At 42.5% G+C, this 19,639-nt stretch overlaps 1 protein-coding gene across 10 annotated transcripts in view; it reads right to left on the bottom strand.

The window, feature by feature from the left end:
• Positions 1-19,639, bottom strand: part of LOC144754443 (F-box only protein 6-like) — a 189,597-nt gene that overhangs the window by 135,088 nt on the left and 34,870 nt on the right. For 3 of the 10 annotated variants that reach the window (XM_078642224.1, XM_078642227.1, XM_078642221.1), the window contains exon 2: positions 18,465-18,766. The exons of the other annotated variants lie outside the window; for them this stretch is intronic. The gene's annotated coding sequence lies outside the window, so the exon portion shown is untranslated. The remainder of the gene's footprint in view (positions 1-18,464; positions 18,767-19,639) is intronic. 10 annotated transcript variants of the gene reach the window in all.

The following is a 19,639-nucleotide window of genomic DNA, read 5'->3' as shown; positions in this document are numbered from 1 at the left end:
ACTTCTCTTGCATGAGAAAGAAGACTGTTTAATAAATAACCACTTTTATTGAAAACGCTCGTCTCTATTTCTCTGCACTCCTGGTGAAATTAAGCATGCACGATAGACTGAGTGAAATAGCTGTCTATTGTTTCCGTGACTCTGGAGATATACTCCTTATTCTGGAGGGAGCAAAGTTGTCATGTTTATGCGGTTGTCAGAAACTAATCCCTTCTTTTCTATTCAGGAAAGTTAACTCCTTCCTGTTCACTCGAGAAAGTTTCTAGTGACCTCTGAGCCAGCTGGCATTCATAATTAAGTCTAACATATTCAATAGAGACCTAGTCGACCTCAGTCCTACGTCTAAACTATTGTTTATGTTATTCCAATGCGCAGAGCCTATTGGGAATATAGGAACTACACTACATGGCGCCCAACGTTTGGTAAGGCGATAATCTAACGCTAGATACTAGAGTAACTCAGTCGTGCTTTTCACACAGACCCCTTTTCCCCGTAAATACTCCAATAGACGTCTGGAGTGGGTAAAAGGTTAATATCCGCCAGAACTTAGTAGGAAGAGATTCCTATGTATTAGTTTTTGGTTTAGTCAACGTTGAAGAATACAGTGTTCCAAAATATTGTGCACCGAATCTTTGTTTCCTTGAAACTTGCTCTGCAAAAAACCTTTCAGTCAGTAAAATGACGGGAAGTGACGACGAAAGAGAAGCGTTAGCAGCTCAACTTTTAGCGGAAGACACAAGTCTCTGGCAAGATGACCCGGATGCTATAATCATCCCAGTCAATGTAAGAAAGAGTGTAACTTACAAACTTATAAATAATGGAGTATCACCAAGAGGTGGTACAGTCATATTTGTGGTAGAGGCCCATGAATATCGGCAGACAGAGGCATTCTATTCCTGGATACACTTTCCAGCAGCACATGCTGTGACACGCGAGTTTCATTACTACAAAATAGATGAATCTCCAGAGGAATACGTCCCCTTCGAGGACATTGAAATTCTGATAACATACCAAGAGCATCAACTCTGGTTTAATGGCGCCCTAAAACATCACAATCACTTCACCAAGCTCAGTCCACTAGGTAGACCAGGAGCCACATGGCTAGTTCTAGCCGGGTACACACCACATCCCGACATTGAAAAAATGTCAAGCAGAGAACTTTTTGTTCAGCTACAAGAATTCACAAAAGTATATAGACATTTAGTTCAATTGACAATTGACGGTACAACGATCCGCCAAAAATTGAAAGAAACAGATATAGCAGAACAACCTTTTGAACTTGCCAGAATAATTGAAAAATCCTATGAAGAATTAGGTAGAGACAGTTTGGGTGGGAAACCACTAAAACCACACCAACTGAAAAACGGAGAATGGGCCCAGACAATGCTAGACAGCGCAGCAGAAGTGACCATAGCTCGCAAGATCCTGATGAATCTTCTGGAGACCGTGGACACGAATGAATACATTCAAGTGGAAACTGCAGACACCAGAGTTAGCGTGCCCCATAAATTATATGAAATAACATTACGTATAGAGGGGGACAAAACTAGGAAAATAAGTGGTCTATTCTGGGATAACCTATCTAAAGGCTATGATATCCTGCTAGCAGAGAAAGACTGGCCACCAGAGTTTGTCTGGAGGTGCCCACATGGCGAAGAAATGATTATGCCTGCCTTCTCAAATCACATTCCAATTCATAAAAAAAAATACATATAATGCTAGAAAATGGGCAGTGACCCAAGCCCCTGCATTATATAAAAATCATGTAGGGTGGGATGAGGATTCTCCTCACCATAAAATTCAGTTAAGAAATCAACCTACTGCACAGAGGCAGTATCCTGTTAAGCAAGAAGCTAAAAAACAAGTCAGGGAGATCTTAGATCAACTTGAATATCAGGGGGGGATTGAAACCTGCACCTCACAAATGAACAATCCTTTGTTTCCTGTCTCCAAACCAGACAATTCATATCGTCCAGTTTTGGATTACAGACACCTAAACTCTTGTTGCAAAACATTTGCAGTACAAAACTCACACAGTGCAGCACTAATGAATAACATTGGGGGCAAAAAATATAAAACGACATTAGATATTTCAAATGGATTCTTCTGTCAAAACATTGCACCAGAAAGCAGGTATTTGCCGCTTTCTCCAGTATGGGGGCCCAAAAAACAATTTTGTCGTCTCCCACAGGGATTCAAGAATAGCCCAGGATTATTCTCAGCCAGGGTAACAGAGTTACTACAAATATATGATGATGAGGCATTATCTTATGTCGATGACATCTATCTTACAGATTATGACCTAGAGACACACTTGAAAAGAGTGAACACCATAATACTTGGATTCGCAGCTGAAGGGTAAAAATTCAACTTTAAAAAGTCACGAATTGCCCACCTAACAGTCCTATTTCTAGGATATGAATTATCAAGTGAAGGCAAAAGCCTAGCAGACAACTTCTTAGAGAAGTGTGCAGTACTCCAAGCTCTAAAAACGCTGAAGAACTTACAATCAATTCTAGGTTTCCTGAAATTCGGAAGAACTTATATTCTAAACTATGCAGAGAGGGTTCAACCTCTCTACGAATTATTAAAACCTGATTTCAAACCAATTAATTGGACTCAGAAACACCCAGAAATTTTACGTTCATTACAAACAGACATGTTAACTAAAACAAAACTGCAAACACGCGCAAACGAACGCAACCTTGTAATCCGAGTCATCCCAGGAAGATGCAGATTCACATACCTGACCTCTAATGAGGGAGAAACGGTACCAATAGCTTATAAATCACACTTGTACACACAAGCTGAAATGAAATTCAGTTCTACTGAAAAAATTCTGACTGCAGTTCAAACTTCTGTAGCAAAAGAAAGGGCCCTCGCACAAGGTAAACGAATAATAAACGTTACACCGGTACCTGCCCTAGAAGCAGTAACAAGAGCAAGCATTCCCAATGCTAAAGCTTTACATCCGAGAGGGATACAATGGGTTAATTCTCTTGCTGCATCAGACGTAGTATACGAATTTGATCCTAACTTAAAAACACAAGAATTCCTCCAATACGAATATGAATGTCCTCTGCCGACCGAAATACTGCCTCTTGAACATTACGGCTGCATAATATATACAGACGGTTCAGCACAACCCGCAGTTGGGGGTAAACAAGCATATAGTGCTGCGTGCGCGATTGTTAAAGGTCGTTGGCACGAAGGAAAATTTAGACCACTGGTCACAAAAACACAATCACTCAGAGACTGTACAGCTCAGCGAGCTGAACTACAGGCTTTTAAGATGGCGCTTGAAAATACCGATCGCGAATTCCCCACTCTAATAGAGTGCGATTCATATTACTGCGTTCAGTCTTACAATTAATACTTGCAGAACTGGGTTCAAAACGGTTTCAAAGATGCAAAAAGTGGCACAATCAAGCATAAAATGCTTTGGGAACAAGTAGTTCTTTTACAAAAAGAACTACAAAAGACTAACGTGATACATACACTGAGTCATCAACGTGATGGCGTTCACGTTGCAGGGAATTCATTGGCTGATGAGGCCGCGAAGGCAGCTGTGCAAACGGCTTCCGTAGCTGCCATTACCCGGTCAAAAAAAAAATAGACAGCGAGATAATGCAAGCTGTCAGTGCTTCAGTAAAAGACAGTGGTAAGACACTCCCGAAAGGCTTTCCAGTAAAGTACTCATACAAAACTGATGCGAATAATGTTCCTTTTGCTGTAATCCCTGGAGTGGGGGATAGATCAATTCCAAACATGGAACACAGGTTAAAACTAACTTTAGCGGCACATGAAGGACTCGCTTCTGCACATGCTGGTATTCCCGCCACAGTATCATTATTAAAAAAGAGATATTGGTGGCCACGCATGAGAAAACAGACTAGAAACTATGTTCTAGAATGTGAAATATGCCAAAGAATGAAAGTATCAACAGTGAAACGACCAGCACAGACGCCCCTTCTAATCTCAGATAAACCATTAGCATGTGTTTACCTGGACCACTGTGGTCCCTTACAAAGGGATGGCAACCATAAATATATCATGGTCGCAGTGGATTCCTGCACGAGATTCATTTGGATGTGGCCCCAGCGCTCGGCTGACGCCAGAACTGTTATAAAAGATTTGCGAGTCTTTATCGGCACATACGCAATTGGCATGCTACATTCTGACCAGGGTCCTGCGTTTAGCTCTCGAGCTTACAAGGAGGCCATGGCCAGCATGGGCATTGCATTGCGGTACTCTAGTCCATTCCATCCCGAGGGAAATGCGGTAGTGGAGAGAAAAAAACTTGACATAAAGCAATCTATAACAGCGAGGGTATTAGGTTCGGGTGACGGGTGGGTCAAACATCTAATAAGTGTCCAACATAGTCTTAATAATCTGCCAAGAAATTCTCTAGCCAAAATGAGAAGTGGATCCCCCCTGGACCCTGCACCCGTCAGATTCTTAAAAACCGTTTCTCCCAGTACCTCACCTACCATTAGGGATCTTATTAACACATCTCTTGCCCAAGGCATAGTGCCCTCCTCATGGAAGAGCGCAGTTGTCAAGGCCTTGCTGAAAAAGCCCAACCTGAACCCGGACGACTTGGCGAACTATAGACCCATTTCGCTCCTTCCCTGCTTCAGCAAGGTGGCTGAGAAATTAGTCAACGTGCAACTCTCCCAATTCCTCGAGACGAATAAAATTCTACGTCACTCACAAACCGGATTCCGGCCGGGCCACGGCACAGACACCGCACTCCTCTCCGTCATCGAGGAGGCTAGGTGTATCCTGGATTCAGGAGGATCAGTGGCAGTGATCCTCCTGGACCTCAGTGCCGCTTTCGACACGGTGGATCACCGTGTCCTCCTCCATCGCCTGGCCAATGTAGGAATTGTGGGAACCGCACATGCTTGGATCAAATCCTTCCTCTCGGGTCGCTCATTTCAGGTGTGGGACGGCAACTCCCGCTCAGACCCCCTTCCGCTCACATCTGGGGTGCCCCAGGGGTCTTCGCTTAGTCCCACCCTGTTTAATGTCTACATGGCCCCGTTAGAGGATGTGGTTACCCCTTATGGGATAAAAATAGTCAATTATGCCGACGACACCCAACTTGTCGTCTCTCTTTCCCAGCTGGACAATAACCCTGAAATCCTACTTAACTGCCTGCAAGACATACATACCTGGATGTGCGAATCCGCGCTGAAGCTGAACGGGACAAAAACAGAAATTATGCTTCTGGGCAACAAATGGTCCTCCGTCCCTTCGTCAGTCTGGCCGGATTCCCTCGGTGACATCCCTACGCCTAAGACAGAAATTAAAACACTGGGCTTCTGGTTGGAGCAGGACCTCTCCTTGAAGACCCAGGCAGTTAAGACCGCGGGGACCTGCTTTGGCCTTCTCCGTTCAATTCGCAAGATCCTCCCCCTCCTGCCCCCCCTGTCCAGGAAACTTCTAGTTCAAGGGCTCATACTAGCACGTCTGGACTACGGCAACGCCGCATATCTAGGCGCTCCTGAAACCACCCTGGCCAAACTCCAGTGTGCACAAAACGCCGCGGCGAGACTCATTTTCAACCTTCCTCCCAGAGCCTCTACCACACCGGCCCTTAAATCTCTGCACTGGCTTCCGATCCGCCAGCGAGTGGAGTTTAAGGCCATGTGCATCACGCACAAACTCATCAATGGGGCTGGACCTGCCGCCCTCAAAGATATGATTACACCTTATAAAGCCCACAGAAACCTTCGCTCGGACAACGAACATCTGGCCACAGTCCCAAGATTCAAGAAGTCGCGTACCGGTGGCCGCCGCTTCTCGGTCAAGGCTGCCTTTAAATGGAACGCTCTTCCTCGCCAGCTGCGCCTGGAACCTAGCCACGCACATTTCCGCAAAAAACTCAAAACCCTCCTCTTCCCCAAATAGTTCCTAGTTTCCGCCTGTCCTGGATTTTGCATTCTTATAGCGCGGGGATGCCCTCGGGTCACCAGGCGCTCTATAAATCTCAAAATAAATAAATAAATAAATATCACTCTGTATGAACTTTTGTTTGGTACTAGAATGATAATTCATGACCTCGATTGTCAGACTTCAGTGGTGAAACAAAAAACTTTTGATATCAAAGATAGTTTGGCTGTTTTACAGGACTTAAATGAAACAAGAAGAAGTCTAAGTAACACAAAGCTAAAGCCAACGGCCACTGAAGAAAAAACACCTGTCCCAGCAAGACCTGTCTGGATTCCAAAGAATGGGGATCTTGACAGAGAAAAGATCGTGGTGAAGAAGGAATTTGGGCCTTCTTACAGAAAAGCAATACCTGTCTTCGCTGTCAGCGGAACAAGATCAGTAGTACTACCGCACCTTGCTGGTAAAAAGAAGAACAGAGTTCTATCAATCGACCTGGTAAAACCACAATCATGTGGCCAATAATAAGTAGTAGGCCCAGTGGACTCCCAAGAAGTAGCAGAAAATCAAACCTTGCTACAATTCAAGAGGCTCAAACTGAGAGACTAATCACATTTGATAAACCTGCAGTGAATAAAGAAGGACTATGCAACAAAGCAATGGAACCTGTGCCTCTTGAGACCCAAATTGCAACAGTTCGTCAAGAAACACCCGTCTACAATGATGTAGCCTCTGAACATACATATCCAAAGATAAATGAAAATCCGGAAGCAATTCCAACAATTGACATAACTGCATCTGGCTACCATCAATTTCGATGACTTTTCTGATGATCCAAGTGAACATGAGGACCAGCCAGCAAACAAAACTTTCAAAGAAAAAATGACTGAACTCTTTCATCAACTCAAAGAAACATATCAGAATTCACCATGGATTGAATTGTGGATTGTGTTAGGTGTACTTTTTCTCCTGCTCTGGCTCATTTTGGTTTTAAGTTTGGGTAGATTTATTGATGGAAAATATAGTACAATGGACACAGCAAGTCAGAACATCAACTTGGTTCTAAAGCCACACAGATCGTCTCACATCGAGAAAAAAAAAAACTGTCATCAGTGAACATCACAGCCAATCCTATGCCAGGTGGTGTAGCATGGGACACAACTGATTACGAAATCTATGGCCCGGTTGAACTCTTGAAATATCCAAATCAGTTCAAGGTTTCTTTAAGTGACTTTGTATCACCTAGTACTTTCTCTGATGATTGGGACTTTGAAAATATTAATAATATGATGTCAGATTTAGAAATGTCAGCAAAATTTACAGAACATGATTATTTACAAGGTTCATCAAATTATGAAGAAATGTATTGCTTTAATCATTATGGGCATCACTATTTGCATAAATCTGATAATCCTAGAAATGTTTTTACTTATAATCAATGGGAACATTGTCCAACACCGCCAAAAGGCAGTTCGAAAACATTTTATGAGAAATTCCCATACTTCTCAGGGTTTAATAACTCAGATCCAGAAACGTTTTATTTTAAACTTATAAATAAGACAGGAATGAAAAACATGTTGACAAATACTAAATTGATTTATTCTGAAACATTTTATGAAAAAATGTCTACATTTGGTTTTTAATTTTGAAAAACAACATTGAGACAAAAACCATCTGGGGTACAAAGGACTGGCAGGTACAAGGTCTAGAATCATTATTCAGAGCCTGCATGATCGCAGAACAAATAATATTCCTGAATGACACCATTCAACAAACAACCTGTCTTGGCCTAGCCAAGATAAAAGACTTAAACAAACCGTCTATTCCAAAGCCCATACCTCATAGTAACAGCACTACAGATGTGGAGATAGACGTATCCCATATTTTACACCAAAACAGAACAAATCCTGATTGGAAAAAATGGTTGATCTGGCCCACAGACACTAATAACTGTCAAGATAGATTCCTGAACAAAACACAGGGGTTCAAACAGAATAGGCCAGGCCCAAGATATTCCCAGAGAACACATCCAGGGATAATAACATACAGTGTAGGAAAACTATGCCTCGAATGGCTACAGAAATCCACACTACCTGAAATTAAGCAACACTTGACTTCACTTAAAGAAGGTGCTGACTTGCGAGATTTCATATTGGGACCTCGCAAACAGCTTCAAAAACGTTTCATATACGCCGGTATATACGCTGCTTACAATGAAGCTTGGAAAGTAACGCAAATTGAAACTGCTGAAAAAATACGAGAAATTGATCGTATTCATTTGGAAAAATCACAGTCTGTAGTGGACAATGGGTTAACGACTCTGTCCTCCAGAATTTATTCACTGGACAGCATTGTATCATCTGCTATTGATATAATAGTACAGGATATGCTAATGTTACAACATGGCCAGTCCCAACTACGTTCTATTGTACAGTTAGGCTGGAAGTTACAAAATCTCCGTTCAGGCTATGTGCCATGGCGTCTAATCAACACAATGTCATTATTTTCTATCTTTAACTTTACAGATAAACAAATCTCTTTGGCACAAAAAGGAGCAGACTATACGGTGCTGAGCATTGAAAAACTAGAGAAATTACCATTGACAATGTCAGAACGACCCGTCATTGAATGGAGAATACATGGTACAATTACAATTCCGATAACGACTTTTCAGTTTCAATATTGCCAAAAGTATATACCAGCAGGCCTGTTTGAAAGGTTGGGTAAAGGATACATCAAGTCGACCTGGAATTTACCTTATACACATAGATGTTACAGTGAAGGGAAAAAAAGAGGTATTTCTTAGTGGTAACAACTGTAAAAAAATCACTAAGCGGTACACTTCTGTGTCAGGGTATTAACTTGCATGGAGCATGCGAAGGTTCATCAAACAACCTTTCATATCACCTGCACGGCACCCCTGCAACACAGATAGAGCCTTTTTTCAGACAGCTTTCCAACGGCAGCTACGTTATAATAAGTGACCACAGCTGTTGTGGCATGGTGCCAGGAATAGCCTATCTCGTGAGCGTTACTTCCAGGGTCATTTGCTGTATGCAAGTATTGTATCCAAACAGCAAACCAGACAAGGAGGCAGCAATATGGCCTTCTCTGAATATCTCTTCTATTCGAATTGATACTTTAAGCAGAACGAAGTATATTCTTTTACAGACAACTGTGCCTTTAACCTCGTCCAAAGAGACGTATGATCTGCAAGTTGCAAGGTAACAGCTCATGCAACGTGTTGTCCCCAGCGGCTACCTATTCTGATGACGGCATTCGTTGAGACCTCACCATTACGATTAGGTGGCGGTGAGGTACGAGATGAAAGAGGCACACAGGTACAACCTTCTGTGACGATTGCTGATCCAGACATCGTTGATGGCAATGAATCTCACATTTGCACTATTTCTACTTTTTCGGACTTGGTCCAACTTTCACCTACTGTTGTAGACTAATTCTTTGCCAGCCTATCTGAACTTATGTTCTCCCCTAGCAACGAGAATAACTTTTAAAACAAAACACGAGCACACAGCGTTCCCTGAACTCTGAATTCGGCCTTCAGTTTTTGATAAACAACACTTCTGAAAACATTCGAACTATTTTATCTTCCATGAAAGCGAAAAAAAAATTTCCGTTCCCAAAATATTTACCTTTTTGTCACATGATACTCTGCTTGAAGTAGAACTATTCTTAGAGAACAGAATTTCTATTTTTAAGAAACTCTAGAGACAATATTTTGACTTAGCCTCTAACACATGCACAGTCTTGTATAAATATGTGATGAAATGGTCTCGACCTTCTCTTCTGTATTAAGAGCCATTTCATAAATGTAATTTTCACAATTCATTCAGCCAATATTTCAACGTACTATAAATGCATTATCTGAATGATACCACTGCTTCAAAAACGTAAACTATAATACTAATTTTTTAGTGTATATACAATTTCAAATGCATCTTATGTATTTTGGGGTGGGTTGGAAAACACATGCATCGTTATATGTTTAGTATTGCTTAGTATTTAGTAATGATGGACATTATACGTGGAGTGGGTGTTGTGAACGTATCTAGGACCCTATTTAAATATTCCCAATTTATGCCCTTATGTGGTTATAACAAATCATATCCTTATAAAGGCATAAGAATCATATCCATATTTAGTCATAGCCAATGCAGCCCAAATACGGCAAGGCTACTCCCATAGACTCCTAGAAAGTACAACGCGTTCTTAAAACAAACCAAGCCTCCAGCAGCCCGGGAATTCCCCCTGCTTCTGTTCTGATTTGTCCAAGACCTCCTGGAGTCCTGAAAGAACTGCGAGTTCTTAGTGACGTCTTATGTCCAACCTTACGTCAAACTCGGCACCTTCCAGGTATAAATATACCACCATCTGCCTTAGCAAACACACAGTGGTTTGGAGCAGATCGGCTATCTACTTACCCGACGCCCTGCTGAAACAAGTGCCGAAGGAAGCCGACCCTCCCATTGACGCACTGAAAGAGACTCTGTCTTTTCTCCTGCCGAGAAATCCAGCTCCAGTGTTTCCAGTCACCCTTGCGGGTTGCTGGGAGATCGAGTCCTGAGAGAGAGATACAAGACCTCCTTCATTCTATAACCAAGGTACGGAGCTGATTAGACCCTTAGAAAATTCTTGATTCAGATTCTTGGCAAAACTATCTTAACTCAAAACTATATCTCACTTACTCCTTCCCACGTACTAGGCTTAGGTTAGTTACACCTGGGTAGGCGTATTTTAGAAACACCAGTTGAGTATGTTTAGTCAACTTTTATCATTGTATGTATTTTATCAGTTTTAAGTATCTTATGGCTTAGAAACCATATCAATGCTTTTACAGTATTTCATAATACTCTTTTTACTGTACGCACTTTACTTTATGACAAGTATTGCAATTGTGGCAATTCACTTCTCGTGCATGAGAAAGAAGACTGTTCAATAAATAACTTTTATTGAAAACACCCGTCTCTCTATTTCTCTGCACTCCTGGTGAAACTAAGCATGCACGATTGACTGAGTGAAATAGCTGTCTATTGTTTCCGCGACTCTGGAGATATACTCCTTATTCTGGAGGGAGCAAAGTTGTCATGTTTATGCGGTTGTCAGAAACTAATGCCTTCTTGTCTATTCAGGAAAGTTAACTCCTTCCTGTTCACTCGAGAAAGTTTCTAGTGACCTCTGAGCTAGCTGGCATTCATAATTAAGTCTAACATATTCAATAGAGACCTAGTCGACCTCAGTCCTACGTCTAAACTATCGTTTATGTTATTCCAATGTGCAGAGCCTATTGGGAATATAGGAACTACACTACAGGCATGCTCATCAGGTAGTTGGCAATTGCAGAGACCATCATTTCATGATAGTTCCATGGAAGACCAGTTTTCAAACAAACCAGATATTTTAAAGGTTTTTTCTTAAATAGGATTCACTAGTTCTACAAGACATTGAATTCTACAATCAATATTTTACAAAACCAGTTTGGCAGGTTGGTCAAGCCCAGGGTATCACATGTACACAAAATAATTAGTGGTCTGACATGTGATTTGAAACTAAAATGTCCTCTTCCTCTGTCACCACTAAAATGTCATCAGCATAGACAGCTGCTTTAATTGTTATATTACAAAAATGAACGCCAGAAGTTTCTGAAGGGTTTCCTAATAGTTAGAAGTAGATGTTCAATGACTAATAAAAAGAAAGCCTGCGATAGGGGGCATCGTTGTCTAGTACCTTGCTGAAGAGAGATTAAAGTAGAGGTAATGCCACTAAAATGAACTCTGGCTACTGGATTAGTAACTTTGCTGAAGGTCTTTTCTACACCTAGAGCATTTGCAACTGTTTTTTTCTCTATTATGGAACAGTAATCTAGAGTTGCTTCTTGAAAATATTAAGAAACCAGCTTTGCCAGTTCTTTGAGATTAGTGTAGACATTTTCCATTCTGTCTGAAAGTACTTTTGCATACATTTTGCAGTCTGGGTTTATAAGGAAGAAGTGTCTGTTGTTTTCAGTATATCCTTATCCTCCTTTGGAACTGCTGTTGAGCCCCTGATCACACCTGTAGGCTCAAAGTGTTGGTAAAGTTCCAGCAGCAGGACACTGATGAAGCAGCAAAAGGTTTTGTAAAATTGGGCAATAGACCTCTCTGCAAGGCACTTTCCAACTTTTACAATTTTTGATGACTTTCAGGATTTCATAGTCACTAACTGGATTATAAACATGATTTTATTCTAGTTCTGCTGTACGTGGAAAGTACAGATTTTCAATGTATTTGTTTCACACATCTCTGCTTTTATTATAAACATTTTTGGAATTACTTCACTGTAAAACATTTTGAAAAGATCAGCTATTTATTGGGGTTTAGTGTGAATTGTGTTCAATTTATCTCCAACCCAGGTGATTCTGAATTTAATCTACTTACATTGTAATTAAGAGGCTAGCATTTTGCCAGATCTGTCTGATACGCAAAGTGTTACAGGTTGCTGTTTGACTATTCAAAGTCCCGCCCCTCAGCCTAGACTTTTATTGTATTCATAGTTTGTTCTTATTTAGTAAGTCTAAAAGGTACTACTTTTGAACTGTCTGTGACAAATTTCCATCTATATATATCTTTTTTCTAGAACTTCAAATGTATTGTTTGCCTCTGTGTTCATTTTTGATCTTGAAAACACCACTGATATCAGCTATAAATGCATCACATATGACTTGGAGGGGGGGAATAGGTCAGAATTAGAATTTTCTGAGAAATAGTCGGCATTTACTTGTATGATAGTAGTTATTGTCCAGTAGGTTTCAAATTTATACTCAAACATTCGGAATCTGATTTAGTTAAAAAAACATGTCAGTGCCAAAGTGGTCAAAGGCTAGTTTTGTCTCAATCTGTGAGTCTGCTGTGATGTGTAGGTGGTTGCTGTAGATCCGATGTAATCAACTCAGGAGTGTCATTGGTGTAAGGAGACACAGAATGCATAATCCTTTGTGTTGGGGTATGGTAACCTCCACTCACCTTTGAAATCAAATCTCTCACATAGTAGTTTTTTCATAGTGTGTGTTGTGTGCTCTAGCTGGGCGGTACCTACAGTTTGATAGTCTGTTAAAACCTGAATCGATAGTCTCTGCCAAGGAGTGGCAGCTCATAATTTGGAAAAGCAGTAGAACAGGCACTTCCACCATCCACTCACAAGAGCACATACATACACTCATCCGTTCACAAGCACACTCGTTCACACCCATGGATTAACAAGGGCGCACACATACTCACACTTACCACCAGAAGAACATACATGCACACACCCATTTGGAGCACAAGCAGGCAAATACACATTCATACATACACACACTCAAAAGTTCATGAAGCACTGGTCAGTGGTAGCGATGGAAGTTCTAGTGGGTGGTGAAAGGGACACGCATGAAGGTTAGCAAAGGAGCTTGACAGAGGCTTCTGGAAGGGAAAAACAGAAGATGCTGCCTCCTCCTCTCATTGGCTAACCTTGCCATGCGTCACAGAATGAGGTGGATTTAGTTAAACTTGCTGATTCCACCCTATGTTAACAAATTGGGAAAGGGTAGTGTAAGACCTCATTAATGGACAGTCAGTCCTGGGCATTTCAAGGCTTCAACCTGAAGACCCCTAAGCTGACTGTCAGTAAGGCTCCCCCTTGTCATGCGTTCACTGTCCACAGGGCTGTGAGATCTTCAGCCCGGAAAACCATGGCTCAGGCTGCCAGCCACTTACACATTAGCTCATGTAAAGCACCTGGCGCCTGAACTTATCTGTCAGGCGTACCTTAGCTTAGCAGGCAGACACTCATTATGATTGAGATAAGTCAGAGAGGTGAAGCACCAACATCCATAATGACGGGCTAGCACTACTGGCGAGTAGGTTTTTTTGGGTCTTTTAGTAAACAGCATTTTTGTTCCGATTTTACCAAAATGGAGGGTCATAGACATTAAGTGCATAAATATTAACATATAATTCTTGTCATCTTTGGATAATTTCTAGATGACCCACCTGGCTTCCTCATCCAACTATGGTGATCACGGATTCATTGGACTTTTTAGCAATTGGGGTAGTTATTTTGATTTTATTGAAGAACAGTTCACTTTATCTTTCTAGACACCTCACATTCATATGGCTTCTTTTAGACCTATTTTTGTTTCTTAGAGGAAGATTATGACACCCTTTAATTTATAAGCCCGATATTTTCCTTCTAAGTGGATGTCTGTGATCACTGAGAAATTGGGAAAAGAAAATGCCACTGCCTTGTGTTGGGAAAACAGCTGATGGAGTGGTAACTGGAGCCCGACTGTGCAGACCCACGCTTACCTCACGCCTCCTGCCGCTAGTGCACGACGCTTCTGCTACCACATGCTGTTATGTCCATGGCACCATTTTGCTGCTTCTGCTTTTATATAACGCAAACTTGAGATGACACCACAGCCTGGCATTGTATTATAAAGAACAAGGGTCCTTAGAGCAAAAAACAATGAAGAAAAGAAATAAATATAGACCAAATGGAAATATATTGTTAGGGGAATGTCCAGCCGGACAATTTATTTCCCTGATGCAAAGGTAATTCTAAAACAATAGAACACAGAGTGTGATAGAAGCGGGACACCGGCCGGTGTCCGACTAACACACTGAGAAGACATACAACATACAAAATAGCAGGCAATAGCAGGAGATCTGATTAGGATAAAACAAACCAGACAATCTAAAGTATACACATATGCAAGAAAAAAGTATAAAACAATTTATGCATTTAGTGTAGTGTGTCGACGACGTTTCGAACCATACTTAATAAAGGTTCATCCTCAGGACAGAGGGTAATTGCCTTGAAATTACACATTTGCAAATATCACAATTGTGTAGCACTCAATTAAGGAAGATTTCTTGTACTTGTTATTTTACAGGCAGATTCCCGGTGCCAGCAAGAATCCCCATTGAGGCCTTGCAAGCTGTATTACCAGACCCGGATACCGAGACCATCGCATTTCGGACCCCATTACCGAGGGCACTCTCAAAGATCTATTATGCTTCTTTGCTCTTAAGCAAATTAAAATAACAAGTACAAGAAATCTTCCTTAATTGAGTGCTACACAATTGTGATATTTGCAAATGTGTAATTTCAAGGCAATTACCCTCTGTCCTGAGGATGAACCTTTATTAAGTATGATTCGAAACGTCGTCGACACACTACACTAAATGCATAAATTGTTTTATACTTTTTTCTTGCATATGTGTATACTTTAGATTGTCTGGTTTATGTTTTATCCTAATCAGATGTCCTGCTATTGCCTGCTATTTTGTATGTTGTATGTCTTCTCAGTGTGTTAGTCGGACACCGGCCGGTGTCCCGCTTCTATCTCACTCTGTGTTCTATTGTTTTAGAATTACCTTTGCATCAGGGAAATAAATTGTCCGGCTGGACACTCCCCTAACAATATATTTCCATTTGGTCTATATTTATTTCTTTTCTTCATTGTTTTTTGCTCTAAGGACCCTTGTTCTTTATAATACAGTACCTACCCATGGTCCTTAGCTTATTGCGCCTTGGGTGCCCTTGTCCCTTTTAAATAATACCACAGCCTGGCATGGCTCTGTGTGCTGATAGACCAGAAAAAAACAAGCAAGCCTCCCTATCGCCTGCCGCCCAAGAGCAACGTATCCTGCCATTGGGGGTGGGCTGCTCCCCATGAACTCCACTGGGCTGGCTCGAGGTGCTTCTGGGACGCCTAATCTCCTGGCCATGTTGTAATCCAAAGGCCCGCTGCTTGGAACCGGTGTCCTGCCAGCAGGCGCCAATCTGTCGGGACAAGTGTGCTCTTCCTGGGATTCTTCATTCGATGAGCCTCTGCTTCTGGACACCGCCGTCCTGGCTGCAGGTACCAGTGTGGCGGTACAGCAGGGCTCCTACTGCGATTCTTCATTTGTCGAGCTTCTTTGTCTGCAGCTAGAGGACACTGCTACATTGTATCCATACATCTTCGCTAGGGTGATTCCCCATGACCAGCATCTGTGCACGGCTCGTCGACCGTACGGGAGTCCTCTGTCTGGTAGTTAGCGTCCTTTGGGGGGGAAGAGTTGCTCTCCTAACACAGCATCTCCGGTGTTGGTGCCAATGTTCGCGGCCAATTGGCGAGGGTTCGCAGTACAGTGAACTACCTAGACGTCTTCTTTTCTGGTTAACAGTGGTGTGCTTTGGATCCCAAGGTGGTAGCCTCATTACTCCACATTCAAATGTAGTTGCAGTTTTAGTTTTCTTTTTGATCTGTGACATTTTGTCTCAGGTGAAGTTGGTTCACACAGTCAGAGCTGTGATGGGTTGTGGAACACAGTGAACTGTGTGCCGCCTCTCGTCCCTAATTCCCGGTTTCTGCAAAAGGCCCTTCTTGTGATTGAGCCTTTTGAACGGCGCCAGCCAATCCCAGTGCTGGCCTGCTTTGTGGGGTTTTTGCCTTCACGTCTCCCGGGTTTCGCCCTTAGTACGTGTTCAACTTGGGCCCCTTGAGAAGAGGGAGTGTCCCTTATTCACACTATGGGCGGTCCCGTTTCCATCGGTCCAGGTGGAGCAAACAGCCCCATATATGATTTCAAGTACGTTTCCCCTGGGTCCAGTCACCTGTCCAACTACCTGGACCCTCCCAGTGGCGGCTGGTAGGGCCTTAATGTTGATGATCAGTTCCACAGAGTGATGGGGCACGTCAGTAAACATGATTTTATCAGCCATTCGAAGTTTAAACACAATTTAGCTAGGTATGAGCAGACTACAATCAGAAACAATGTACCATAAAACAGAGAACAGGGTTAAGCAAACATTAAACACAAAAGCAGTGGAAAAAGAACTCAACAAAGTGAAGTAAGCAGATAGAACGCACAGCGCACACATGTCCCCGCAACACTGAGAAACATAAGTAAAACTATTTCTCGCACCACCAAACAAGAACTCGCCAAACAAATAAACTCACACGCACAAATTCACCTCTTTGAATGAATTACCAGTTCCATCTGATCTCCACGAGTTGCACAGAACTCCTATTTGTCCCAGGTGAGGCATATTCATTTTTCCTTAATGGGCACACACTTCTGATAGCGATCTTTAAAGAGATAGCGACATATGCACTGCATCCAGGTTCTGCAGGTAAAATATGCGGTGGAGCAGGGGTCACAGCAGGGACAGCCTAGACTAGGTGATCGCGTGAGGGTCCTTTCAAGGAATTGATGTGTCTTTATGGCTCATGTGCTGCACCTAGGACTTTCTAGGCATGCAGACGACCAGCAGTCAGTTTTGAGAGAACACATTTCAATTTGTTTCAGGTACTCTATGTTTCCTGTATGGAGATTCCTTAAACCTTAATGCATTTTGGGAATTGAAGTCTTGGTTCTCTTAGTTAGAGCTAATTGTGCCACCGCCTCATTTCTCAACAGTTTTGCAAACACAAAGGAAGGGGCAGGCATCATTGTGAGGTGGAATTATCCCATCAGTAGCTGTGAGGTTTGTAATACATTGGTAATAAAAATGAGAAAAAGAGCACACAGAACGTTTGTGCAACCGGTTAGTATCTAGTGTTAATGGTTTTATACCTTCTTGTAAGGAGGATTCACACATAATTATACCTCCTTCACCAAATAAATGTATTTTACACCTGCTCAAGGTTTAACCACAGCGTCACATAAAGGAACCTATGATTTGGACACAAGCACATTTTTCTAACGATCAAAAATGTTGTTAATACCTTAGTGGAAGTTAGCTGCTCATGTTCTGCCCCAGCATGGAGTCGGGACTCTTCCCGCTTCTCGGGTTCTGTAACTCTTCGATAAGAGACCTACTGCAACACCAGCCTGAGCAGTGTTTTCTCGATGCTAAATGATAATTCTAAACTGTCAGTTCTCTCAAGCCTGGCTTAGGCCTGCCTTTCGAGTGCTAAAATATGCAAGCAGGCATGCAAAAATGCACACAGACTGACTAACTGTCTGTACAGTGTTCCCCTGAAATATGTTTATTTCTGTCCCGTGTCTGCGTCCTGCTTTTTATCCTCAATTGTGTGGTGCTGAGGCATGGCATCCGCACGTAAGTCGCATGGATTTGCTACAAGAAAGAGAATGGAGGAGGTGGACACTGAATAAGAAATAGTTTGTGTGCTAGACATACTGGCCAAACATAATAGTGTTCCTGCAGGCCGATGCCCAATTCTCATATGGTGAACAGTCGCAAGTAAATTATAGCTGAAACATTAAAAATTAGGGTTGATGGCACATTTGTACATGTAATTAAATGTAACCATGTATCTGTTTACAGTTCTTGTTGCCCCTCACCCCTGAGGTTTTCTGAATATGTGCAGGGTAACAGAGGTTTGCAAGAAATTATTCATTACGCATTACCTGAGACTGAATAGCTGACATTTTGCTCCAAGCGAACTCAAATTAATCTAGTTAATGGAACCTTCGCAATGCACTGTGTCTTCCCCCCCAACCCCACAAGACATCCATCCATGCGACAAGGCCGTAATACTAAACAGGCTTATATAACTTAAAAAATGCCCGTCTGGCCCTTACCTGCTGAACTACAGCCCGACTCCTGAAGTCCCGAGTTCACAGGTCCTACTGTCCAGTCCTAGTACTACGGACAGCAACCTGCAGTGCTGTGCGCAGCAGCATGCAACCAGGACTAGCTCGCTGCTGCCAGCACTTCAGTGATGAATCAGAGTCAGCCTGCCTTGGCTCCAAAAAACATGCAGTCTGACACGAGTGACGCAGACAGTACAGATAAAATGGCTTCCACTCCGACTGAAGAGGCCTCACGCGTGAGAAGCAGTCTCATGTCGAGTCTGCGCAGACTCGATTGCTTGGCTTCCCACCTGTCACACCTTTTCCCCAACTCGTCACAGGGAGGGGGAGGGGTTCACCCACGAGTTGGGAAAGGGTGTGGTGACAAGCTCTCCACTCTCTGATTGACGTGAAGGGTTAGCCATACTGGCCTTGTATTTAAAACACCCAGGGCTAACTTACCTCCACGCCATCAGGGGGTGAAGACTGGGCCTTGAAGCTAGGTCTTTGCCGAGCTGATGACATCACAGCCTTCAGGGCTGTGAGGTTATCGGCCCGGAAAATACTTAGGCTTCTTTGGGCCTACTCGGGGAGCAAGCATTGCAGTCACGTCACGTGACAATGTACACATCAGCTTCACTGGACAACGTAAAATAACAAAGGGGGTATTTTTTATTAAAACAAATGTCAGGACCGGAGGCGAGGATTATGCATTACTTTCTTCACTCTTTATTAACAGCACTTTTAAAGAAAGGTAGAAAAAACACATCAATACTACAACTCCCATGAACACCGGGAATAACCATGGCCACCAACAGTCCAATCAGGGTACACATGGTCAGCGACTAGCTGCCGCCTCCCCCCCAAACCGGCACCCAACACCCAGGAACGTGGACACGAGACGTCTTTACTTTTTGGAAGGCGGGCGCTAGTCGCCCGGCCGTATTTATTAAAGTATGAAATTAAAAAAGGTTTTTAATTGCATGATCAACAATTTATACAAAAATCAGCAGGACATTAGATACACAATTATTATCAACAAGTTTGAGAGCCTGACCTTAACAAAACTCTAATACATGTTGTTTCCTAACCGAGTCTAAACATCCTCATCTTGATTTTTGTACATTTCTGGCCATATGGCAGGGTCACTACCGGTGTCAGGTCCTACAAGCTGCGCCTCCCCG

The sequence above is a fragment of the Lissotriton helveticus genome, chromosome 5_1 (genome assembly GCF_964261635.1).
Source record: "Lissotriton helveticus chromosome 5_1, aLisHel1.1, whole genome shotgun sequence".
Lineage (NCBI taxonomy): Eukaryota > Metazoa > Chordata > Amphibia > Caudata > Salamandridae > Lissotriton > Lissotriton helveticus.
The sequence above is the reverse complement of the archived record's forward strand: the minus strand, read 5'-3'. Positions and strand labels throughout refer to the sequence as shown.